Here is a 27,348-nt window from a genome sequence, read left to right as displayed (position 1 = left end):
ATCTTCACTGTCATTCCTTTCAAGTATGACCTGCAAGTCACTCCAGAAACTGTGAAGCTTTCTTCCTCATAGTCTAACATAGTTCTAGGATCACAAAATGATGCACTCAGCATGTAAATTTCCTCCTCAATCTTAAGACTTTTAATGTACAATTTAGCTTTCTGACCAGAGAAATCCTTTGAAATTTTATTTATTTATTTGTTTGTTTGTTTGTTTGTTTGAAAATTTGCTGATGGTTTCATTCATGTGTATAATGCATCCTGTTTACTCTCTTCCCCAGTCTTCCTTAGCCCTTTCCCATTCTGATCAACCATGCCTCCTCGATGCCTGTCCCTTTTCTAGATTCATTGGTTTTCTTGTGTAATCCTTGTGTAAGGCTTACGAGGCTGTCTGTGGGACTATCCATTGAAGCATGTTAGGATTACTATGGGATATACAATTGAAGGCAATGACATCTCCCTTTCCCAAATCTATACACTGTAAATAGTTTATCCATGAAGAGTAGCCTTGCCTCATCTCAGGCTATACCCCACTCCCTCCTTACACAAATATTTCCACCCCCTTTTCTCACTTTCTTTTTTCATATTATCAATGATGTACTATCCACAATATCTTGAGGCATCACGTTCCCTTTGGCCTTTTCCTAGATAACTGGCATCTACAGGAACTCTTCACTGAGCATCCAAAGTTAGATATTCAATTCTAATGGATTCACCATTAAGAGAGACCATATGGTGCTGTTCTTTCCTGAGTGTTGGTCTGGGTTACCTAGCTGTGTGTAAGTTTCCAAGTTTCATTAATTTAGCTGCAAATTTCATTTCTTTATATTTGAATAAAACTACATTGTGTAGATATACAGCCACAATTTCACTATTTGTCACTTGATGGACACCTATACTATTCTATTCCCTAGCTATTGTGAATAAAGTAGTAATAAACATGCTTCAGAAGGTAGCTCAGTAGTAAGACATAATATCCTTTGGGTATATGCCAAGTGTGAAATAAATTGCTAGATCATATGGAAGTTCCATTCCTATTTTTGAGGAGTCTTCACATAGATTTCCATTGTGGCTGTGTCAATTGTCACTTCCACCAATGGTTCCTCTTTCTCCACATCCTCCTTGGAGTTTTTCTTTATTTGATTGCGTGCCAATAGCCATCTAGACTAAGGGGAAATTCAAACAAACTCAAAGTAGTTTTCATGTTCTTTTTCCTGATAGGCAGTGATATTGAATACTATTTCATAGCCATTTGTTTCCTTAATTTTAGAATTCCTTGCAAAGATCTACAGCCCATTTTTAGTTATTTCCTTTCCTGTTTTTTTTTTTTTTTTTTGCATTCTTTTGTAACCAAACTAGTGATTCTTTGTTGGATATAGAGTTGGTGAAGATTTTCTCCCACTGTGGAAGCTGCCTCTTTGCTTAAGTGTTTCTTTTAATATTCAGGAGACTTTAGTTCCTGGAGATCTGTGCTCTACTATTAATGAATCACAGTCATCTTCCTTACTGTGTGTTCAAGGGTGTGTGTGTGTGTGTGTGTGTGTGTGTGTGTGTGTGTGTGTGTGTGTATGTGAGTGTGTTTGCATGTGCATGTGTGAGTGAGTGTGTGTGTGTGTGTGTTTGTGTGTGTGTGTGTGTGTTTTCATGTGCAGTGTGAGTGTGTGTGTGTGTGTGTGTGTGTGTGTGTGTGTGTGTGTGTGTGCAAGTGAGGTACCTCATTCTTAGATGTGGAAGGAAAGAAACTTCTGGGATTTAAATAGACTTTCATATTGTCTTCCATATTTAAATACCATCTTTGTCTCAATTTTGACCTTGTCTGAAATTGCCAGTTCCTGAGTCATTTGTCCCCTTGTGCATTAGGTCATTTGGGAGAGCCCATGTCCTTTTCTTTGTACATTAGGACTCAGCATTCTTGGATGTACTAAATCAATTGTCATTTTCTTTCCTTTTCATCTCCTAGCATGTTTCTCTCTTTGTTCTTTGTATTTATCTTTTAAAATGCTATTTTAATGGGATTTTATCCTTGATATCTTTAACCGCTCACATAGTTCTGTTTTCTAAAATGAAATTTATGTAAGTGATAGCTAAATATAAACCATGCAATACTCTTTATTTTCCCTTTGATTAATTGGCTGGCGTTAGGCTTTTTATTGTTTGTTAAAATTGAACTAAACTATTATAATAAGCCTTTATTTTTGTCTATCTATGTATATCACACACACACACACACACACACACACACATATATATATGTACATATATGATCATATGCAGCATTTCCCTTAAAAAAACATCAGAGTCCTTATCTCTGGAAGAGTTCTTCCTCTTCATGCCTGTTGTAAATGTTTTCTACAATAACTTTTGAACTGTCATCATGGTTAATGTGAAGCCCAGCCTGGAAACATCTGTGTCTGTACTCACTGGTTATTTCCTCTGTTGTCTCTAGATCACATTGTCTTGCTTTTGTTGTTGATTTTACTGTTATTTATTTATTTATTGTTAGTGTTTTCTCTCCTCTCTTCACTATGAAAGTTATTTTGATAATTTTGATGGAGTCTTTTGTGCCATCACCTAGATAATGAAGGGATTCTCTGTAATAATTTCTTGGAAAATCTGAATATCCAAATGGGGGTATAAACCCTATACCTTATTATTTAAAAAGTGGAATTTGTATGTGTCACATATTAGCTACAAATATGTTAAAGCAATTTGACTGTTGAAAGCTGGTGATAGTCTGAAGTTTTTTTTTAAATGATCAAATACACCAACGTGAAGACAGAAAACTGCTGTATAGTAACAAAACAGAAACAATTTTCAGAACAATGTGAAAGAATGATCTTTCACTAGAAAGGTAGGTTGTAAAAAGCTTGACAGAGAGGATTTGGCATCAGAGACATGGCAGTTGTGCTTCTTTTTATAAGAGGCCATGTTTATAAAGCTTTGTGTCAGGTTTGCAAATTAGAAACAGCAGTTGGAGATCAAATGAGTCAAAGAGAAATTATTATTGATTTGAATCATATAGGGGAAATTTCAAAAGATTAAAATTACCTATGCATCAATATTTATTTTGAAACTAGGGTTTGTAATATTGAAAAAATATGAGTCAGATGGAAATTACAGCAATTATGAATCATATGTATATCATTCTGTTATCACAGCCCAAATAATTGGCTTCTCTGATCTTTTCAGATGCAACAGTGGTGTATGTGAAATTAGAATTAAAATAAGAGATCGTCACATAATTACATACTTCAGCTAGTTCAGTGAGCAGAAATTGTTGTCACCATCTTGCCAGATTTTTCCAACTGAAGCTGCCATGTTTTGTCTTATGAGCATTCAGCAGCTTTGTGCATCTGTCCCTCCCCTCCAATTTAATTAGACTGTCTGTTGCAGACAAATCCGACATTTTTCCCCAGCCAACTGCTATAAATGCCAAGTCAAAATATGAATAAGAGGAAAACAAGATGTTCTGCAAACACATGCCACTTTATTGGGAAAAAAAAACTCTGATAGGTGTTCTGCTCTCTGTCTCTATCATAGAGGAGAGAAGTGAGGTCTGGAGAATGAGGTTATAAAAGGGTCAGATTGCTCAGATTGATGCTATTGTCTTTGTCAGCTCCAATAAAGCAGGGACTTGATTCTTTCCTTAGTGTAATCTTGCTTTGACACTGCAGCCAACACAGATATATGATTACACATTCTCCCAACACCAAAAGAGTGATAATCATAGCCAAGGAAACTAAAGAGACAAGTGAGATGTGGACTGTTGTAGTCATTTACAGCCTTATGTGCTCTACATTTCTATGGGCAATTCATACCATTATGCATATTGGTTTGCAGCAGTGTCATATTTTTGAGCAATTTAATACTCTGTAATAATGTTGAATAATAATTGTTTTTACAGAATTAGAATGTTATCTACAGGCAGTCATTAGTAACACTGCATAGAGGTAATAGCTGAAGTTTTATGCAATGTTTTTCTCTAGATTACTGCCTTAGTCAAAAACACAGACTTCCAGAACAAAGTGGGTCTTAAAGTTCACATGTTTCAGCAAGGGTGGTGCAAAGTCATGAAGTAGTGAAGCTCTAGACAGATAAGTCAGAAGTGACCATAAGTATCAAGTCTGAAGGAGCCCCAGAGTCAAGACCAAGGTACAACTGAGTAGATGAAGTCAAGATGCAGGATGAACTGCAAACCAGAGCACCATTTCTAGAGGATATCACAAGAGAGGTGGGAATACAGTTTTTTTTTTTTAAGAACGCATAACTGCAAAATCTCACTGTGTTTAGGAATTCTTGTACATCACTCCCCTCCTTTGTGTGGACTTGAAGCTATATTTGGATCACAGAATCATCCCTCTGCTCCCTTGAAGCTGTTTTTCTAGTTATTATTGTAGATTGAAAGGAATCATCTGAACTTTCCTCATCCAGTTCCATCTACTATATTTGCAAAAGAAAAAAATTATTGAAAATAAGTGTACAATTTCAATTCATATTAAAATCCGTGAATAATTTTTTGGATCAAATATATTATCTCTTATTTATTTATTTTTTTGCTGTTTAGCTTTTTATTAAATCAGTCAAAGTGACATATTTTTACATAGTATGAACACAGTATTCTGTGACATTTCCCCCCTTTTGTCTAAATAAAAAAGAAAGATTTTAACTCTAACATACTAAACCTATGTATAGTAAGAACAATTATCAGATAAGAATTACATTCACAATGTCCAGTCCAGTTGCATTTGGCAAATTTAAAGAAAATACTCTATTATTTATCTTATCTTGGTCAGTCCAAAGTTTTGTATTTATTTTTTTATGCATCAATAGCAGCAACACCTTTTCCAGGTTCTGCGGGCTCTATTTCAAATATGCCTTCATATTTTTATTACTAGGAATTGTTTACTCAACATTGAAGACAGTGGTTTACTTCATATAAATCTCCCCAATTCCCAGAGAATCAATTTCTGTCTACCCACCTTTGGACACATTTTATTTTGGTTTTTCGAGGCAGGGTTTCTCTGTGTAGCTTTGGAGCCCATCCCGGCACTTGCTCTGGAGACCACCCTGGCCTCGAACTCACAGAGATCTTCCTGCCTCTGCCTCCTGAGTGCTGGGATTAAAAGCATGAGCCAACAACGCCCAGCTGGACACATTTTTTTAAGTTTTATTTATTTATTTTATATATGAGTGCTTCATCTGCATGTACACCTTAATGCTAGAAGAGTGCTCAGTTCCCACTAGAAATGGTTCTGAGCCTCCATGTGGTTGCTGGAAATTTAACTCAGGACCTCTGGAAGAGCAGACAGTGCTCTTAACTGCTGAGCCATTTCTCCAGCCCCATGGGTACACTTTTTATTGTACACATTATTATTACCAGGAAACTATTCTCCTCTACTGATTTAAAAGATGTTATGGTAATATCAATCAATGTGAATAAAAGATAAATCTGAAGGATAACTCATATATGGTTTAAAAATTTAATATTCAGATTCAATCAAAAAACCCTTTTCCTTCCAATTTACATAGACAATGCTTCTGTGGAGAGAAATTGTCTGGTGTGCCAATTTTCTATCCTTTTTCTCCACCAAGTATAATAACCATTATTAGGTTGAGTGTTGAGAAAGGAAGGATGACCATTATCTCTGGGAATTCTAACTCATTTTATATTGCTAATCTGCTGGTCATTGGCTTCTTATTCTAGACAGTGTGCGCGTGTGTGTGTGTGTGTGTGTGTGTGTGTGTGTGTGTGTGTGTGTGTATGTGTGTGTATTCCTAGGAAAACAGATATTCTCAATATCTGGATAAAAAGTATCAAGTTCATCTGTACTTGAAGAATCTTCATTCCATTGATGTATATTTACATACATTTTTCATAGACAATAGGAGCAATTTAAAAAATCCTAGAATGAATAATTTTATGAATTCTATTTGCATCATTTAGGAAGCTGTCAAATTCTTTGGGTCAAAATGCAGGAATGAGCATCAACTATGCACTCTTTGGTAGGGAAATGAAGCATCTTAAAAGTTCTACATCTGAAGTAGTCTAGCTATAGGTGTGTGTGTGTGTGTGTGTGTGTGTGTGTGTGTGTGTGTGTGTGTGTGTGTTTCTTCTAGATGCCAAATTGACAAAAGCAAAAAAAGCCAATCAGGATTTCTCAGACCTGCCCTGCAATCACCTTTAGAGGAGTGTATCAAAATAATGACTAAGCCTTTAGACTGGGAATGCAATACATATTTAGAAAATCTTTGTAGAAGGGAGAACTTGATAAACTTAGAACACAATGAATTGGGGGGGGGGCTTAATACATATTATCCTTCTCAAGAGGGTAAATAGTTGGTTATAATGTTGTCAGTTTTCAGGTAAAGTGTTTTATTAACTTACCAAAATGTTCATTTAAGATCAACTAAAAGAAGAATCATGGAGAATCTTTGTTATCATTAGAACATTATAAAAAAAAGTCAGTCTTGTTTTTAAACTGTGCTTCCCCTTCCTTTATCACCAAAAAAACCCACCAACAAAAACCAAAAACTGAACTGAAAGCTTGAATATTAATATCTCTATTTATTGAGATAAAGGGTTAGACTTCCTAGGTCTATGGCTTGCTCATTAAAATCTTGTGCTGAACTATTTGAGATAATTATATTATCAGAAATCTGGCACTTGATCCTGAAAAAAACAACAAAAAAACTAAAGCACATATGCTAGGCAATATGCTAAAATCCAAAGTTTAGTATTTAATTTTCAGTGCATAGTTATCACATAGCATATATTCCACACAGTTCCCTATCAGACTGGGTCTCTGGCACACTTAAGGAATCCTTGAAGTCTCAGCTCTTAAGATATTATATCTTACCTCTCAGAGTTTCCTCCTGAGTTGCATCCAATGGTGAAGTTATGACCTTCCCTGGAGTAATTGGTACTATTGGATTTGTGTGATGTGATTTAAAAATCCTGATGAACACTACTACATAGGATAAATGACATATTAGTTTTGGAAGAATTAAAAAATATTGGGGATGCTGAAAGTTTAATGATATTTTTGGAAAATATGCAAAAAGAAAGGAAAAGAATAGAAGTAATATCAAGTAATTGATCACATAAACCTTTAATATTACATAATTAATCAGGTAAACCTTTAAAGATGGTGTGTTTTATCTACTTATTTAGTTTTGAGACAGGGTTTCGTGTATCCTAGCCTGCTACCAAATTAACAAATTTTTTAGTGATGAGAAACTGGTTTCTATGGTGATATTTGATTATCCTGCTTTTTTATTCTTCAGGATCACTTTCCTCAGTGTTTATGTGAAATTAAGTAAATTATGTTCTCTTTTTAAGAGAAGAGTTTTAAACATTTTTCCATTTTTTCTGGTCCTGGATTCATTGAAATGGTTTTTCTTTAAACACACAACTTCTTTCAGCAGTCTTCACATTTTATTCATCTCCATTGGGTCTGGTGATAGATTTTTTCCTCTACCTGGATGGTCTATTAAGATTCTCCACTTTGACATTTCTTCCCTTGTATGCTGCTGAAATTTACCTGTGTAGGCATTTAAATTCTGAGTCTAATTTTCTATAATGGATCAAGTAGCTTAAATACATCTTTCTTTGTGATCAATTATAGGAAGCTTTGATTCTCAACTCCTCTCCCCCCCCCCTGCCAACAATGGTTTCATAAAAGTTACTCAGTGTCTCACACTGATCTGAGATAAACCTATACATAGAAGCAATATACAGCCATCTGGATGGCAAATTAAATGATTAAAGAGCTTAATTTTATATCTATTACTCTAAACATCATGTTCTACAAATGGAACATATACTTTGTGTATTATTATTTGAAATGTATTACCTCTTTTATGGTTTTTCAGAACTTCACTTATACATTAGTTTGCTTTCTTTTAGTTACAAGAATATCTCTGACAACCTTTGGTAGAAGTGGACACTAAATGTTGAATTTTTCTTCCAATGTGATCTTTGTGCTGGGGATATGCATCAGGCAGGTCCAATCAGAATCAGCTGTGGACATTAATATAGATACTTGATGAGAGATGCTTTTCTGAAAGTAAATTATTAGATGCCACATAAACTTTGAATTTCCAGGATACAACCCCAGAATTGAACAAAGAAGGAAGTCCATAAGGAAAATGAAACTGAGAGGTGGAGAGAGAATTTGAAGTATTTATGAGGCCACCCAAAGCCCAAGATGCAGCCTTACTTGGAAATTACTCTTGAACTCGACAGGTATGTAACCCAAATGTGTGTTTTTAGGAATTCTTAAGCAGTTATTAGTTATATTTTTGTAGCTTGAAACTAATATTTTGATAAATGATTTTTTCTAATTACAAATAATTCAAATAACAATGATAGTAACAAATTTTCCATGAACACCATTTTCCTTCACTCCACATGAAAATAAGATTTCAGATTTGTTATTTTTCTAATTGTAGATTTCCAAAGATAGACATGCAGAGACTCAGCCTCTGAATTTCCATAATTAATTAACAATGTACCATGTAAAATAATGAATATCTCACTTCTTTCAGAGTAGGCATCTTTAGTTATGAGAAAACTTGGTTAAAATTACATGATAATTTTCAGAGATCTCAACTGATACTATGATCCTAGTTGTGTGCCAAGATCTGATACATTTAGTGTGTGTGTGTGTGTGTGTGTGTGTGTGTGTGTGTTGGTTTCCCATGCATGTGTGTGTCTTTGGAAACAAAGACCCATTGGTTCACACATTCAGGATTCCCATAGAAGCACTATTTTGGAAGCCATAATATATACACAATTGAACTGTAGGGTAAAAAGAGAGAAGAAAAATATACAAATAAAATAAAATAATAATAATTGCTTATAAATAAAGTCTCTGACACACATTATCAGACAGAAAACTCCAAAGGCAGCATTAAGCTTGCTTTTTGTCAGCCATCTACTTCTGGGTGTGCAAACTAAGAGTAGTTTGTTTCCCAGTGAGACACTCGTGGAGAAAATTATATTTTTATTTGTAAGTGGTTACCAATTGCAGAGTTCTTCTGGGTTAGGGTTGTGGCCATGTGTCCACTTCTCCTTACAGCTCCAGGACCTCAATTTGTGCAGACCCAAGAAAGCCCTGTTCATGTCACCTTAAGCTCAGGCATATTGATTTAGAGAACCTTCTTTTCCAAGTGTTTTTATTCTCCTTTCTCTTCCTCGGGGTTCCCTGAGCCCTGATGGAAGGAATTTGATGGAGATATCTGGTTTGTTTGTAGAGTGTCTCAAGGTCTCCCACTCTCTGTATAAAGTCTGCTATAGGTCTCTGTATTTGTCTCCATCTGCTGCAGGAGGAAGCTTCTCTTATAATGGCCGAGCAGGACACTGAACAATTTTTGAGAACACTTACATTAAATTTTCTAATTGTCTTTGTTTCATCATGGGAAAGATGGAGGACTGATGAAATGAGATAATATGAGAGAGTTGTATACCATGCCTGGTATATAATTCAATCACAGTGTTTCATTGTATAGAACAAAGAACAACTGTGTATGTGATGAGCAATTAAATTAATGTCTATATCAAAGTACATCTGGTGACATATGTATTCCTCTATTTGCATGTTCTGCTAGGAAGACAGTTGTTGCTGCAGCTAAACTTGAAGAATGTGGGGTCCATAATTGCAACAATTGTCTTCCCCTGCAGGATGAAACCCAGCCATCAACCGGACATGTCCATTTCTGTGAACATAACAGAAAAGGAACACAAAAGGAAAAGAAAACACTTATGCCATGTTATGGGTACATAATTTACATATTTTAAAGAACTTAGAGACTAGCTGGCTATCTCCTTCATCATTTCCCACTTCTATGATTCCAAGAATACTATCGTTAAAACAAAATAATTTATGTAGTGCTCTGATTTCTGAAGAAAGGAATATAAGTCAAAGGAAATTAGATCATAAACTATTTTAACAGGTGGAACTGTTAAGGTCAAACAACCATGCTTATAAGCAGTATCCAAAGAGTTATACAAAATCACCAATGAGTAGCATTTAAAAGCATGTACTGTGCTGATGTCTTATGTAAGTGCATTAGATGTCACTTGTTTCAAAGCTTTAAGAAAACGCACATGAGATGGGAATGTTCATAGCCAAAGGCAAAATGCTCAGAAAATGAATGCATGTTAATGTGTGTGATACTCAATGTTCAATATGAAAATACAAGAATCATCTCAGAATTGTTTTTCCTAGACTCTTAGCAAATAGACATTAAGTGTTCACCAGAAGGGCTTGTTTCTTGGGCATATTGGCATCAATCTTTCCATGACACCCAGAGAAGCCTGGCTAATGAAGTACAAAACTGCCTCATTCCTATAAAAAGAACAATTATTTAGCACATCTCCCCAGTGTGTGTGTGTGTGTGTGTGTGTGTTATAAGTGTATAAGTGCTATAAATCACCATTTCATATTCCTCTGACCTTGCAGAATATAAATGAATGAATTCCTATTTCCCAATACTACTTACACAGTGCAAAACACTCTCCGGCTCTAACACCTGCTAAGTCAATTGTCTATGATTATATGCCAAGTGGTCCAAAATATACACATGATTATCTGCATTCCCTTTTCTTATTGAATATAATTAACTAATGGCGCCACCCCCATATCAATTCTACTCACCTTTATTATTGATAAGATGCAAAAATAAAATTGATCATTCCAGTCATACAACCATGACCATCTTGATTTTTATAATGGCAAGGCTAGATGTGCACACTTAGGAAGCCACTTCCATGTGCTGTGTCTATGACTGATTCTGTGTTCTTGAAATTGTATTTTCCATTTCCAATGCCAATGATATATTGATTCCAAAATATGGATTACTGATAAGCTGTGATATTTGATAAAGGAGTTTTTGTTTATAGCAGTTTTCTTAAGGTTTTTTGCTTTGTGTTGATCATTAGGATTTTTTTCTATATAAAATGTGAGAATATTTTTCCATCCAAATGGTTTCAAGTTCATCCCCAGACATCTCAATCTATTGATTTTCTGTTAGAATGATATTGATACCATGAACATTTGAGCTGCTACATTATTAGTAATACTTAGAGTCTCTGGCTAAGAATGGGATATGATGTTACTTATATTGTTGTATTTTATGTCCCTTAATAATGCATTATATATAGATAGATAGATAGATAGATAGATAGATAGATAGATAGATAGATAGATTCTAAGCTTGTGCTATGAAACTTATACATTTGCCACACATGGAAAGATGTTCAACCATGTTCATAGCAGCATTATTTGTAATAGCCAGAAACTGGAAGCAGCCTAGATGCCCCTCAACTGAAGAATGGATAGAGAAATTGTGGTACATTTACACAATGGAGTACTACTCAGCAGAAAAAAAAAAAACAATGGAATCTTGAAATTTGCAGGAAAATGGATGGAACTCAAAGAAACCATTCTGAGCGAGGTAACCCAATCACAAAAAGACAAACATGATATGTACTCACTCATATGTGGACCTGCTTTATGATACATATTAGTGACCATGCTTTATCAGAGCTGTTTTTAATGATGTTGCTCAGAATGGTTTCCTCCCAGATGATGACTGAGAAGCTAATTTTAAAAAAAAATGGTGCCAAGTACCACAAGAGTAACAGAACTGTGCTGTTTTCTGGGATTTTGTTTTTTACTTTGTTGTTTGTTTGTTTGTTTGCTTTTTAAATGGAGTGTGCTGGATGTCTCTACAATTTTGTTCAAATGACTGAAGAACCTGGAAAAGCTGTTGCTGCTATTGATGCATAACATATTGCCATTATTGCTCTTTTTATATAAATATATATATATATACATATATATGCTAATTGAAATTCAAATATGTGATAAATCCAAGGTGTTTCAGTGAGTGCTTACCTGTGCATGTAAATTTGATTTTATCATTAGTAAGTAGTAAAGTTATATGCTTGCCAAAAAAAAAAGTGACACACTGGAAGACAAATGTCACATAATTTCAATTTTATTTGTAACCTAGAAATGATGAACTTATGGGAACAGAGATCAGAATTGTGGCTATTAGGCTTCAATGTGGGTCTTTTAGTAATGGGGGAACGATTGGTTTAAGGATATAAAACTGCAGTTAGACAAGAGGCATGGACTCTGTGAAGTCTTGAGGTCTACTGAAAGCATGATAAATAGGGTTGATAACAATATGCTATATTTTAAAAGTTGTGAGATAGTATACTCTAAGTGTTCTCAAAACAAAAATGATGAATATGTGTGATATAACATGTTAATTGGTTTAATTTAGCCATGCCATTGTGAACATAATTTATTGTGAATCATAATTGTGCATAACTTTATTTATGAGCTAAATAAATGAATGGAAAAAGATTTGTTTATACACACACACACACACACACAAGCACACTCACCCCTTACAAAAGTTAAACTGTCAGAGAAAGTGAAGAAAGATTAAGCACACGTACATTTGACAAAGTATCAATAACTAAGTATCTTTTTCTAAATCAGAGATAAACTTCCAGCCAGTGAATAATCTATGTATTTCATTTGTATTAACCATAAATATTTAATTTTACTAATTTTGGGAAGCTATTCAAAGATGTTCATAACCATCAACATCAATCCCAATAGCCACAGATTTTTAATATCTTAAGTCACACAATGAAATAAAATATTAAAGTGTTTTATGTATTTTTGAGACAAAGTCTCACTGTATATGCCTGACTGGTCACACACTATGAAACCAACCTGGTCTAGAACTCAGAAATTTGCCTGCCTCAAATCAAGTGATTTTAACATATCTATGTTAATAATTGTTTGGGATTTCTGTTTCACTTTTATTATAGCTTTTGTTGAAGTTGTGTGAAATATACAAGTATATTTGGTATGTATTAAAATCAGCTAATTTTTACACCTATATTTAAAAACTTTATGGTAATTCTTAAATGAACCTTGTTTGGTTTTAGTATAATAGTTTAATATATTACTTAGGAAGTTTAAATTTAGGAGTTCAGAAAGAAAAGAATGGTTTGAGTTTTGCCAGGCTCTGCAGACTACACATTTTCCTACCAGTGGCAATGGAAACACTCATCCTTCACAAATGCAACTCCTCAACACCTCTGAGAATCCATGTCACATTCTATTCCTAACCACACACTTCAAGTCAGCCTCTGGAGCCACCTGCAAAACCTAGTAGATTTTTCCCCATAATTCACTACACCACTCTTCTAGATGCCTATTTTATGTCTGTTTCTATCCTCATGAATCTAGAAACCTGTCTGTAAATATTTATCACAAGGTTCCCTAATGAAGTAATTACTTATATAGAGACTTCAGTATTTCCTGAGTTTTCTATTCACATACCCCTACAGATAATTTATAAGTTGATGATACTTAGGTCAAGAACAAATGGATGTGGTAGCAGGGAAGTAGCTTCAGGAAAGTGGCACACATAAACAATGAGGAAAATATTATTCTCTTTGTTCCCCATTGCCTTCAACAACCAGATCTCTCTTCAAAGTTTTTAACAAATGTCACTGAAAAACTGAAGACATGAAAACTAATAGCTAATAATTGCCTAGCACTTCATGTGTACAGTATTACTCTAAACACTTTATGTGTCACCTATGATATAATCTTCACAGATTTATAAAGTGGAGATTATCAATGTCTACATGCTAAAGATGAGAGAGAAAATACATGGTGCTTGAGAAAGCACCCTCTGCCACAAAGCAACAAGGTGATGGAGGAAGGATTTGAACAGAGGTTCTATGGGTCTTGCAATTCTCTGAAGAGAAAGAAAGGGAGCGAGGCAATGATGCAAAAGATGAGATAGTTCCAGGAAATGTCTCCCAAGGAAATCAGAAATGGAGAAAAGTTCCCTTGTCCTTAGATTTGATAGACATCAAAGTTTAACAAAATGATAATTTGGCTCTCCATGCTTACAGAAAGTGAGCACACATGGTAATTTCCCCTTTCAGGACACCATGCCTATGATATAAGCATTTCTATGTTATAAATGTTTTTATGTGTAAACAATACACATTTTTGTCTCCTAAATTCCAAAGCAGATAGAAACTATGCTTCAATCCAAGGCTACTCAGGAAACAAGGCACACATTTAGTTGTCTGTTCAATTTATTATCTAAATATTTGTTCAGCCACTAATTTTGAGTATTTGAATTTTTTGTTTATTTATTTTTTTAGCTCAAATTAGGAACAAGCTTGTTTCACGTATCAATCTCTTCTCCCTCTCTCACCCCTCACACCCACCCCTCCGCCCCCACCCGATCTACTCCCAATCCCATCCACTCTCCACTGCCCAGGCAGGGTAGGGCACTCAACGGGGGCTCCCCAAAGTGCACCACATCATCCTAGGCCGGGTGCATCCCTTCCCGTGGGATGGGCTCTCAAATTCCCTTCTTACACCAGAGAAAAATACTAATGCACTACCAGGGGCCCCCTAGAGTGCAGAGGCCTCCTCATTAACATCCATGTACAGGGGTCTGGATCACTCCTGAACTGGCCTACCAGACAGCAGTCTGGGGTCGATGTGCTCCCCCTTGTTCAGGCCAGCTGTTTCTGTGGGTTTCACCAGTCTGGTACTGACCCCTTCGATCTTCATTCCTCCTTCTCTGCAAGTTCCAGAATTCAGTTCAGTGTATATCTGTGGATGTCTGCCTCGGCTTCCATCAGCCACTGGATGAGGGCTCTAGGATGGCATAAAAAGTAGTCATCAATTTCATTTTAGGGGAAGGGCGTTTAGGTTATCCTCTCTACCACTACCTGGATTATCAGTTCCTGTCATCATTGTAGGTCTCTGGAAATCTCCCTGGTGCCAGATCTCTCCTCAGACCTATAATGGCTCCCTCTAATATGGTATCTCTCATCCTGATCTCCTCTATTCTTCCCGCAACTCAATATTTCTGCTCCTCTGTTTCCTCCTCTCCTTCCTCTCCTCTTCTCCTCCTCTCATTCTGGGAGCTCCCCCTCCCAATTAGCTCAGGAGTTCCTGCCTCTTCCCATTCTTTGGGTCCATTCATTTTTCCCTTACAGTCCTTCATGATTCCTAGTTTCTTTGGTGAAGAGGATTGTAGGCTGGTAATCCTTTGCTCTATGTCTAAAATTCATATATGAGTGAGTACATACCATGTTTGTCTTTTTGTGACCGGGTTGCCTCACTCAGGATGGTTTCTTCTAGTTCCATCCATTTGCCTGCGAATTTCAAGATTCCATTGTTTTTTTTTCTGAGTAGTACTCCATTGTATAAATGTACCACATTTTCTCTATCCATTCTTCAGTTGAGGGGCATCTAGGTTGCTTCCAGGTTCTGGCTATTACAAACAATGCTGCTATGAACATGGTTGAACATATGTCCTTGTTGTATGAACATGCATTATTTGGGTATATGCCCAATAGAGTAGTTGCTGGATCTTGAGGTAGACTGATTCCTATTTTTCTGAGCAACCACCATACTGATTTCCAAAGTGGTCTTACAAGTTCCCACTCCCACCAGCAATGGAAGAGTGTTCCTTTTTCCCCACATCCTCTCCAGCATAGATTGTCATTGGTGTTTTTGATTTTAGCCATTCTGACAGGTCTGAGGTGGTATCTCAGAGTTGTTTTGAGTGGCATTTCTCTGATGGCCAAGGATTTTGAACACTTTCTTAAGTGTCTTTCAGCCATTTCAGATTCCTCTGTTGAGAATTCTCTATTTAGTTCTGCACTCCACTTTTTAATTTCATTTTTTGGTGTTTTGGTAGCTAGCTTCTTGAGTTCATTGTTTATTTTGGAGATCAGCCCTCTGTCAGATGTGGGGTTGGTGAATATCTTTTCCCATTCTGTAGGGCTGTTGTTTTGTCTTACTGACTGTGTCCTTTGCCTTAAAGAAGCTTCTCAGTTTCAGAAGGTCCCATTTATTAATTGAAGATCTCAAAGTCTGTGCTACTGGTGTAATGTTCAGGAAGCGGTCTCCTGTGCCAATTTGTTCAAGGGTATCTTCCACTTTCTCTTCTAGAAGATTCAATGTGGCTGGATTTATGTTGAGATCTTTGATCCATTTGCACTTAAGTTTTGTGCATGGTGACAGATTTGGATCTATCTGCAATCTTCTGCATGTCCGAATCCAGTTGTGCCAGCACCATTTGATGAAGCTGCTATCTTTCTTCCATTGTATAGATTTAGCATCTTTGTCAAAATAAGGTGTTCATAGGTGTGTGGGTTAATATCAGGGTTTTCATTTCGATTCAGTTGGTCTATCTGACTTTTTTGTGCCAATACCAAGCTGTTTTCAGAACTATGGCTCTATACTAGAGCTTGAAGTCAGGCATGGTGATGCCTCCAGAAGATCCTTTGTTGTACAGCCTTGTTTTGGCTATCCTGGGTCTTCTTCCATATTAAGTTGAGTATTGTTTCCATATTAGGTTGAGAATGTCTGTGAAGAACTGTGTTGGGATTTTGATGGGGCTTTCGTTGACTCTGTAGATTGCTTTTGACAAGATTGCCATTTTTATTATGCTGATTCTCCCTATCCAAGAGCATGGAAGATCTTTCCATTTTCTGGTATCTTCTTTAGTTTCTTTCTTTAAAGACTCAAAGTTCTTACTTTAGAATCTTTCACTTTTTTGTTTAGTGGTACCCCAAGATATTTTATGTTGCTTGTGGAAATTGTGCAGGGTGATGTTATCCTGATTTCTTTCTCATTGGATTTATCATCTGTATATAGTAGGGCTACTGATTTTTTGAGTTAATTTTGTACTCTGCTACTTTGCTGAAAGTGTTTATCAGCTGTATGATTTCCCTGATAGAGTTTTTTGGGTCACTTATGTAGACTATCATATCATCTGCAAATAGTGAAAGTTTGACTTCTTCCTTTCCAATATTTATCCTTTTGATCTCCTTTTCTTGTCTTATTGCTCTAGTTAGAACTTCAAGTACAATATTGAAGAGATATGGAGAAAGTGAACAGCCTTGTCTTGTTCCTGATTTTAGAGGAATCACTTTGAGTTTCTCTCCATTTAGTTTGATGTTGGCTGTTGGTTTGGTTTATATGGCATTTATAATGTTTAGATATGTTCCTGTTATTCCTTTTCTCTCCAAGATCTTTATCATGAAGTGATGTTGGATTTTGTCAAAGGCTTTTTCAGCATCCAGTGAGATGATCATGTGGTTTTTCTTTTTCAGTATGTTTATATGGTGGATTACATTGATGAATTTTCATATGTTGAATCATCCTTGCATCCCTGGGATGAAGCCTTCCTGATCATAGTGGATGATTTTTCTGATGTGTTCTTGTATTCAATTCGCCAATATTTTGTTGAGTATTTTTGCATCGATGTTTATGAGGGATATTGGTCTGTAGTTCTCTTTTTTGGTTGTATCTTTGTGTTGCTTTGGTATCAAAGTGATTGTAGCCTCATAAAAAGAGTTTGGCAATATCCCTTCTGCTTCTATTGTATGGAACAATTTGAGGAGTACTGGTATTAGATCTTGTTGGAATTTCTGCTAGAATTCTGCAATGAAGCCATCTGTCCTTGGGCTTTTTTTTTGTTTGGGAGGCTTTTGATGACTGCTTCTATTTCACTAGTGGTTATAGGTTGATTTAAACTGCTTACTGTTCTTGGTTTAATTTTGGTAAGTGACATCTATCCAGAAACCTGTCCATTTCCTTTAGATTTTCGAATTTTGTGGAGTACAGGTTTTCAAAGTATGACCTGAAGATTCTCTGGATTTCCTCAGTGTCTGTTGTTATGTCCCCCTTTTCATTACTGATTTTGTTAATTAGCATGCTCTCGCTCTGCTTTTTGGTTAATTTGGATAGAGGTTTGTCTATCTTGTTGATGTTCTCAAAGAACCAACTCTTTGTTTCAGAGATCCTTTGTAATGTTTTCCTAGTTTCTACTTTATTGATTTCAGCCCTCAGTTTGGATACTTCCTGGCATCTACTCCTCTGTGGTGAGTTTGCTTCCTATTGCTCTAAAGCTTTCAGTTGATCTGTCAATTCTCTAGTGTGACTTTTCTTCAGTTTCTTCATGTGGGCACTTAGTGCTATGAACTTTCCTCTTAGCACCACTTTCAGAGTGTCCCATAAATTTGGGTATGTTGTGTCTACATTCTCATTAAATTCTGGGAAGTGTTTAATTTCTTTTTTTATTTCTTCCTCAACCCAGGAATGGTAAAATTGGGTGTTGTTCAATTTCCACGTGTTTGTAGGTTTTCTGCAGTTTCTATTGCTGTTGAATTCTAGCTTTATAGCATGGTGATCTGATGAGATACAGGGGGTTATTTCAATTCTTCTGTAACTGTGGAGGTTTGCTTTGCTGCCAACTATGTGGTCAATTTTAGAATAGGTTCCATTGAGGCGCTGAGAAGAAGGTATATTCTTTTGGGTTTGGATGGAATGTTCTATAGATATCTGTTAAACCCAGTTGGGTCATAACTTCTGTCAGAGCCTTTGTTTCTGTGTTAAGTTTCTGGCTGATGGTCCTGTCTAGTGGTGAAAGGGGGTTGTTGAAGTCTCCTACTATAAGTGTCTGTGGTTTTATGTGTGGTTTGAGCTTTAGCAATGTTTCTTTTACAAATGTGGCTGCCTTCATATTTGGGGCATAGATGTTCATGAAGGATTGAGACTTCATCTTGATGGACTTTTCCTGTGATGAGTATGAAATGCCATTCTTCATCTCTTTTGATTGATTTTAATTGAAGTCTAATTTGTTAGATATTAGGATTGCTACACCAGCTTGTTTCTTGGGCCCATTTGATTGGAAAATCTTTTCCCAACCCTTTACTCTGAGGTAACGCCTGTATTTGAAGTTGTGGTGTGTTTTTTGTATACAGTAGAAGGATGGATTCTGTCTTCATATCCGTTCTGTTAACCTATATCTTTTTATGGGTAAGTTAAGACCACTGACATTTAGGGATATTAATGTCTATTGATTGTTTGTTCTTGTTTGTTTTGGATTTATTGTTGGTGGTGTCATTGTGTGTGAATTTGGCCATCCTGTTTGGTAAAATTGGATTTTCTATTACCTATGTTTTTGTGAGTGTAGTTATGTTCTTTGGGTTGGAGTTTTCCTTCCAGAACCTTCTGTAGTGCTGGATTTGTGGATATGTATTGTTTAAATCTGTTTTTGTCATGGAATATCTTGTTTTCTTCATCTATAGTGATTGAAAGTTTGGCTGGGTACAGTAGTCTGGGTTGACATCCATGCTCCCTTAGTGTTTGTAGGATATCTATCCAAGACCTTCTGGTTCTCAGAGTTTCCATTGAGAAGTCAGATGTGATTCTGATAGGTCTGCCTTTATATGTTACTTGGCCTTTTTCTTTTGCTGCTCTTAATATTTTCTCTTTATTCTGTAGATTTGGTGTTTTGATTATTATGTGTCGAGGGGACTTCTTTTTGTGGTCCAGTCTGTTTGGTGCTCTGTAAGCTTCTTGTACTTTCATAGGCATATCCTTCTGTAGGTTGGGGAAGTTTCCTTCTATGATTTTGTTGAATATGTTTTCTGTACCTTTGAGCAGTATTTCTTCACCTTCTTCTATACCTATTATTCTTAAGTTTGGCCTTTCCACAGTGTCCCATACTTACTGGATATTTTGTGTTAGGGATTTGTTGGACTTGAGATTTTCTTTGGGCGATGAATGTATATCCTCTAGCTAGTCTTCAATTACTGAGATTCTCTCTTCCATCTCTTGAATTCTATTAGTTATACTCACATCTCTAGTTCCTGATCATTTACCCAGCATTGCCTCTTTCTTTGTTTACTTCATTGTGTCTATTTCAGCTTTTATGCCTTGAACTGTTTCGAATGCTCCCTTCTCTTGTTTGGTTGTTTTTTTCTTGAGTTTCTTCAGATTCTATAAGAGATTTGTTTATTTCTTGAACTTTTCAGTTTGTCTTTTCCTCCATTTCATGTAATTTTTTTGCTTGTTTTTTCCTATAGTTTTTTAAGGGATTTTCTTGTTTCCTCTTTAAAGGTCTCTATCATCTTCCCGAGATAATTTTTGAAGTCCATCTCTTCTTCATCCTTTGTGTTATGCTTTACAGATATTGCTGGTGTGGAGTCCCTACATCCTGGTGGTGTCATAATGGTCTTTCTGTTGTTGAGTGTTCTTATTCTGTCTTCTATAGTAGGTAATTACCAATACGGAGTCAGGTAGAAATATAAGGGTATTTAATAGGGGAAAAGCCTTACTTACAGAGCGAACCAGCCAGCCAGTGGTAGTCTGTACAGCAAGAAGCAAAGAAAAACCGAAACAGAAAACGCAAACCCCCTCCTCACTATGACCACGCCCTCACAAGCCTGCCCAGGTACTCCTGTAGCCAGCCCCTAAGAAGGCGTGGCTACAGCTTCCCCTACAGTCTTCTTCCCATATTTTCTTCCAGTGGGTGTAGGTGAGGTCTCTCTTTCTCTTCTAGTGACCTGGTGCTGTGTGTGGACCAGGACTTCAATGTCTGCAGCTCTGGATGGTCTTGCCTCTCCTGGTAGTCTCCTCACTCAGTAGGGGTTAGGCCTTGGGAAGGGTCAGGTTGTGGGATCAGGAAAGAAGGGTGAGGTGTTTCCAGACTCAGGGGGCTCCTCTATGGCTGGGAGGGTCCACTCCAAGCAGGTGCAGGCCCAGAGAGATTGGGGTGAATGGGTCTTTGGACAGGAGTTGGGCAAGAGCAGAGGGTCACTCACCTTGGTAGAGGTCAGGTTGGCTGAGTGGGAAGGAAGAGTGAGGTGTTTCCAGAATCAGGGAGCTCCTTCCTGGCTGGGTGGGTCTACTCCAAGCAGGTGCAGGCCCAGAGAGGTCAGAGTGAATGGGGCTCAGTAGGGGTCAGGTCATCGGAGCAGGAAGGAATAGTTGAAGCAAGGGCTTTATATGCATTCTCTGTGACTTTTTTAGTACAGTCCTAGCTGACAGGATTCTGTATGCTTGAACTTATATTCTACCAACAACCACACCTTACATGGTTTGTTTTTAGTGGAAACACAAATTCTTTTAAGGGTCTGAAATGTTACACAGATTAAGTCACAAATACAGCTATGGGATAACTGTTTTAAAATTAAGATATTTAATAAAAAATATAACATTATTATCTTTCAAATGAGTGCTAGAAGCCAAACATCGTTTCTAAGTTCCATTATTTGAGAAAAAATTGTTTCACAACCAGTATTTAATGATGCAAAAGACCAGATAAGGATGGAACTTTTGAGTGGAGTAGTTCTGACATTTCCCATTGCTGTCTTGGCAGGACGCCATTCAGTCCTTCCCAGGTGTTCTGAATCCATGTCATGCAAATTTCAACTCAAATGGGAGAACTAGCCCAGCAATAAGTTAATCTGGGACTCTGCAATCACATTTAGGATTAGATAATCCATTTACACACTGGTCCCCTGTCCAAGAGTTGCACTTGGCTCACTAGCAAAGTATAGAAGAGTGCAGAGGTGGCAGTCAGCAGTCAGACTCTTTTGTAAGTCTAGAATTTCAGTCCCACACCACAGCAGTTATTTCTGATGCCATGCCGAGAATTCAGTTACCTTGCAAAGTGTCTCACTCCTATTCTGCAGTTAACTGATCTGTTGCATCCCAAATTTACAAGGTGGCAATAGAGTTAGTGGTCTTCTGGCTATTTCTAATGATTTGCCCTCCTACTGTTATTTTCTTGGCTCTCTCTAATGGACTTGGAGCATTTGGTCTAGCAGTGCCTGGCAACAAAAATTTAAAGCTAAATTATCCAGGCTCAGAGACACGTGTACTCTCAACCGAGCAACTTAAAGTAGCAGGCAGCAGATGGATAAGGTGGTAGTTTTAACTAGTTCTTGTGATGGAGACTTTGAAGCTACACCTGCAGGAGATGCATTATCATCATGTATATGAATTCTGAACTCCAGAAGCCTGTGTTTAGGCCTCTGCCTCTAGTGAAATAGACATTTTGTTTTGTACAAAATGCCATAATTTGGGATCGTCTAGTATACTCAATGTACCATGGATAAAGACTAAAGTATTATAAAACCTAGCACCTATGTAGGTGGAAAACTGGCATCTAGAAATTATGAGTGTGTAACACCAATAGCCAAGCCATACACTCTTTCCACACCAAAAGATTCTCACTATGCACATGTTTAAATACGAATTACATTATTGTGTTATATTTTTATTAGTTCTTGTTTAGATAATCAAGGTTTTTGTTTGATGAAGTTATCAAAAATAATTATTCCCCCATCTCTCACTGCCTAAAATTTTAAGAAACAGTTAATGGTGACAAACTCCTATAAATCCCTGGGTAAAAGTTATAGTACTATTATAGACCAGGCTACAAGTAGAGCTGTGAGCTAGTTAGCATGGCATGCTTGGGGACCCAAATGTCAGAAGCATCCACTGTCTGTCATAGGAAATATAAAGGAGAGGGGACAGAGGAAAATGTGTGCTCTCTGAGGATGAACAAATGAGCAAAGGAGAAGAACAAACAAACCACATTTGAAATTATTTTTCTAAGCTTAACAATCTGTTAAGTCACATTACACTTGCTAGAGCAGAATGAAAGAAAGGCTGGGAAAGCAAAGGGTGAGTTCAGGAAGACAAAGAAAATTTCCTGATTTTAGAAGCTTAGGGTACTAAGTGACTGTCCTTATTAATAAACAAGGGTTCAATTAATGACTGCTATTAATAGTTATTTGACTATTATCATTATTGTTGACACTTACACTTTCAACCTGAGGGTGTAATTGTGTTACTAAGGAAGTAAAACATTCATTCTGCATAGGTGTATTTGTACTAATTAATGAAAAGGAGATTTGGAACTGTTGTATATAATGTCTGCAGGGCACTGTCAGGGTTCCTAAAGACAGAAGTGCACATTTAGTCCTTTATGTCTGGAATCCTTTCTATTACACAATAAACTAACAGACAGAGCAAGTGTTTTGCAGCTGTTCTGTTACTTTGTATGACCAACGTGAAGCTTAAGAATGGACAAATATCTGAAATGTGATAGAAGTTTACTGATATTAATGGAGTTTCTTTTTTATTTCAGAAATAGTAACAAAGGTAGTTATATTACTCTCAGGTTGACATTATTGATTACATATTATCAATACTTCCATTTTATATGAACTCTACTGGAGACTAAAGGTTCAAACACATTAGCCATTGTCATAAAACTCACATAAGGGGACGCACTCTCTGTCCCTAAGGCACAGGCTGTTTCCTTAGTGACCTGTAATCTTTGTTTGATGACCTATCTCATCTTATAGCTTAATTGGACTTATTAAATGTTATTATAAGACTATTTCAAATGTAAATCTGTGCATTACTTATAATTCATGAAATGGATTGCTTGGGCGATTTAACTTTCTTATTGTGGGCCCTGAGGCCACTCATAAATTCACAGTTTAAAGGCAACGTTTTACATTCAATTATTTTCCCACATTTTTCTCATTTCATGTATTCTTTAATATTAATTCATTTTGTGTGATAGTGAAACAGTAAAGGTGCTTTGCCACCAAGCCTGATGACCTTAGTTTGTTCCCTACAGCCCAATGGTGGAAGGAAAGAACTGACTCCTGCAAGATGTCCTTTGACCTCTATAAGAGAACTGTGGCACAAGCATGTGACATCCTAGTAATTAACTACCTACTCATCTACCTATCTATCAACATGACTAGCTAGCTAGGTGTAGTTAAAAAGGAACACTTAAGACAATTCACTGTCTTTGGGCTATGTATTGGAGCTCCTTAAACAGTTGACATTATGTCAGATCATAGCATTCCTTATCCAAAGGTTATTTTAAGGATCAACAAACCTAAAGTTTTCAAAGATATCATTTAAATTTTAGAAAAATATAACATGATCTTCAATATTCTAATGATAATAACAAAGATGTTGAAAAATATATTTATATACATTCTGTTACTATTCTTTTTGATAGGCAGTGAAAATTGAAGGTAAAAGTGGAAAATATGTCTCTTGGGAACATATGGCACATTTAAGGCTCAATTTTAATCAATCATAATTTCTGGACTACTATTTATTTTGTAGCACAGCATGTCTTTACATTGACTCACACAGATGATTGAATTCTAAGATCTGATTAATGTCCATCACAGCTAACGTGGGATATGTTAAAACACTTTTGTGGAACTTGAGCTTTGGTTTTGTAGTTAAGTAGTACACACTTATCTTCCAGGGGATCTGAGTTCAGTGCCCAGCACCCATGTCAAATGGCTCCAAAGCTACAGAATATCAATTGTCCTCTTCTGGCCTCCATGGCTACCTTTAGATACTTGACACACACCCCAACATTTCTGAAGCCTCTTGGGTTAAAAAAAAAAAAAAACACTACCAGAAGGTGGTTCCACACTTTCTTGAATGCTCCCACATGCTGACTCATATGTGTGTCCATGTAATATATATATATGTATATATACATATACATATATATATATATATATATATATATTCAGTGTATTACTATTTCTTCTGGATTCATCAAAACAAAAATGTATTGTCTTACTTTCCACAAACACATTTCATGTTACCTCACTTATATCATTCAGAAATTTATCTATGCAATAATCTCCTTCTGAGGAACAAATTAATGTGGGGATATTCTTTGTAGAAAACTGTTTTATAAGAGAACCCCCATAATAGTGTAATTATAGACATGTGTGTAAATGACAACTCAGAAATTGATATGGGGTGTTGCTTAGCAGTATAATATTAGGAAATTTCCCTAGCACCAGGTTACTCCCTAATCCCATAGTGACTCTTTCTATTAAGATATATCTTTCATCACTTTTCCACTCCTTCCTTCCCTCCCTCAACCATCCATTCCCTCATATTCTCATTCCACTCTCCTCCCCTTTACCACCCCCCTTACCACCAGTTTACCTAGGAGATCTCATCTAATATCCCTTCCTAGGGTGATCCATGCATCCCTCTTGTGGTTCTCGTTACCTAGCTAGCTTCCCAGGAGCTGTGGATTGTAGTCTCGTTATCCTTTGCTTTACAACTAATATCTATTTATGAGTGAATAAATACTGTGTTTTTTGTTTGTTTTGTTTTGATTTGATTTTAGTCTGGGTTACCTCACTCAGGATGTTTTTTCTGGTTCCATCCATTTGCCTATAAATTTCATGATGTCATTGTTTCTTACAGCTGAGTGATACTCCATTATGTAAAAGTACCACATTGGTGCTAGGTTAATTCCCAAGAATGACCCCAGCTAATACTCCTAGCAATAGTAGTGAGGATGACTCAACTGGCCTACTCCTGTAATCATATTGGTGAATACCCAAACTATCATAACAGAGTTTTCATCCAGTAATTGATGGAACCAGATGCAGAGACCCACATCAAAGCACCAAGCCAAGCTCTGGAAATCCAGTCAAAGAGAGAGAAGAGAAAATACATGAGCAAGGGAGGTCACAAAAATGCTAGAGAAATCTACAGAGACAGCTGAACCAAGCTTGTGGAAATTCGTGAACTCTAGACCGACAACTGTGGAGACTCCATGAGACCGAACTACGTTCTTCAAATGTGAAGTTGGTAGACAGATGGGAAGCTTGGGCTATCTGAGGGGCCCCTGGCAGTAGGATGGGGATCTAACCCTGGTACATGAGCTAGCTTGTTGGAACCCATTCCCTATGGTAGGATACCATGCTCAGCCTTAATTCCATGGGTGAGAGCCTTGGTCCTTCCCCCAACTTAATGAGTCAGACTTTGTTGACTCCTCATAGGAGCCCTTACTCATGGAGAGGAGTAGACAGGGAGGTGGGCTGGAGGAGAGAAAAGAGGGCATGAGTAAAGGAGTATGAGGGAGAACTGGGATTGGAATATAGAATGAAACTTAAGGAAATAAATACATTATAAAAATAGCATGATAATATTTGTTTAGCATTGCAACACCCTAGCCTTGATACTTCCTCACTCCTGAATAGGAGAAATACTAAAATAGTTAATATGATGGAAGACTCATTTACATATGTGTTACTAAAGACAAGATTTTTGACCCCTTTCTTATTTTCAAATTTTCTTCCAGCAATTGAATAAAATACTAGAAATAAAATGACTTTACATCTTAAAGCTTCTACACTTGGAGAGATACTACCTTTGGAGCCTTTAGAGAGTAGAATCTTGAATTCAGTTGCACTCAGAGATCAGAAAATTATGGCATTATCACTGTACTTTGTTCCTGGTTTACTGATTTATGGGATAGAATTGGTAGTAGATATGCAATATACTCAGATCCCAGTTGTGATTTACCAGTGGAGGGCCATTGCTCTTGGTTGGCATCTGTAATTCAGTCTTCCAAACCACATAGAATCTCATTTACCTCACGATTTTTGCCTTTTTATTTCTGCCACACACAAGGCAGAAGTTCAACTATGACCTACCATGCTTATCACAGAAAAATATAACAGACATTCATTATGTCAATGGTCCTTGAGTAAAATGAAAGGATAACATGGTTTTTCAATTATTATAGCTAAGGGAGATTCTTTGATGTAGCACACCTGGATTCAGCACATGAATATACCAGAAGAGGTGAAAATGGGAAGATTGTGTTCGTTGGAGACATAGGATGCCCTTCTGAAAGGAATTCAATTCTGTACTATTGTGCTTCTCTGAGCATCTTTAATGTATAGATTCAAGATTTGTTTTTCAACCTTATACATGTGATGACACTTTGTTGGAATGTGATCATTAGTTATGTTTCTCTTAGGAAAGTTCTACAGAATGGATGATTCTTCCCACTTAAATGCAGACCAGAAGGAAGCTGTTCTTTTTACCCCCTTTTTTCCTAACTTCAAGTCACACTCAGTAATGAAGGGGAATAAGTTGTAGCAATATGAGCAAGACACTGTCATAATCTTGCCTCTTATTCTCCTTAAGGTATTTTCTCTCACTCCTCTCAATGAATAAAATGAGTAAATCTGTGGTTGTAGAAGTAGGTGGTGTGTATAGAGGGTAAAGGGGAATGGCAGGGAGAGCTGGGATGCTTAGGAATTAGAAAAATGGAACATCTGTATATAGCTAAATTTTATATGAGCTAGTTTATGGAAAAGGGTTGAGAAATCACAAAGTCAGGGCAATATTAGTAGTAAATGCCACATAAACATCCTTAAAATGCCAAATGGAACTGAAAATTGAAGCACAAATTATGTGTGTGTGTGTGTGTGTGTGTGTGTGTGTGTGTGTGTGTGTGTGTACTTATTTTGACATATACCTCACTATTTAGCCTTGGTATCACTGTTGAACACAGAGAAGTAGGAAAGGGCTCATCATTTTCTGCTCAGTGTAGGCCTGCTTCACTCAGCCTTACTCAGCTGATCTTTCTCTATCCTCTCAGGAGACAGGTT

The sequence above is a fragment of the Cricetulus griseus genome (assembly GCF_003668045.3).
Source record: "Cricetulus griseus strain 17A/GY chromosome 1 unlocalized genomic scaffold, alternate assembly CriGri-PICRH-1.0 chr1_1, whole genome shotgun sequence".
In the NCBI taxonomy this organism is placed as follows: Eukaryota; Metazoa; Chordata; class Mammalia; order Rodentia; family Cricetidae; genus Cricetulus; species Cricetulus griseus.
The sequence above is the reverse complement of the archived record's forward strand: the minus strand, read 5'-3'. Positions refer to the sequence as shown.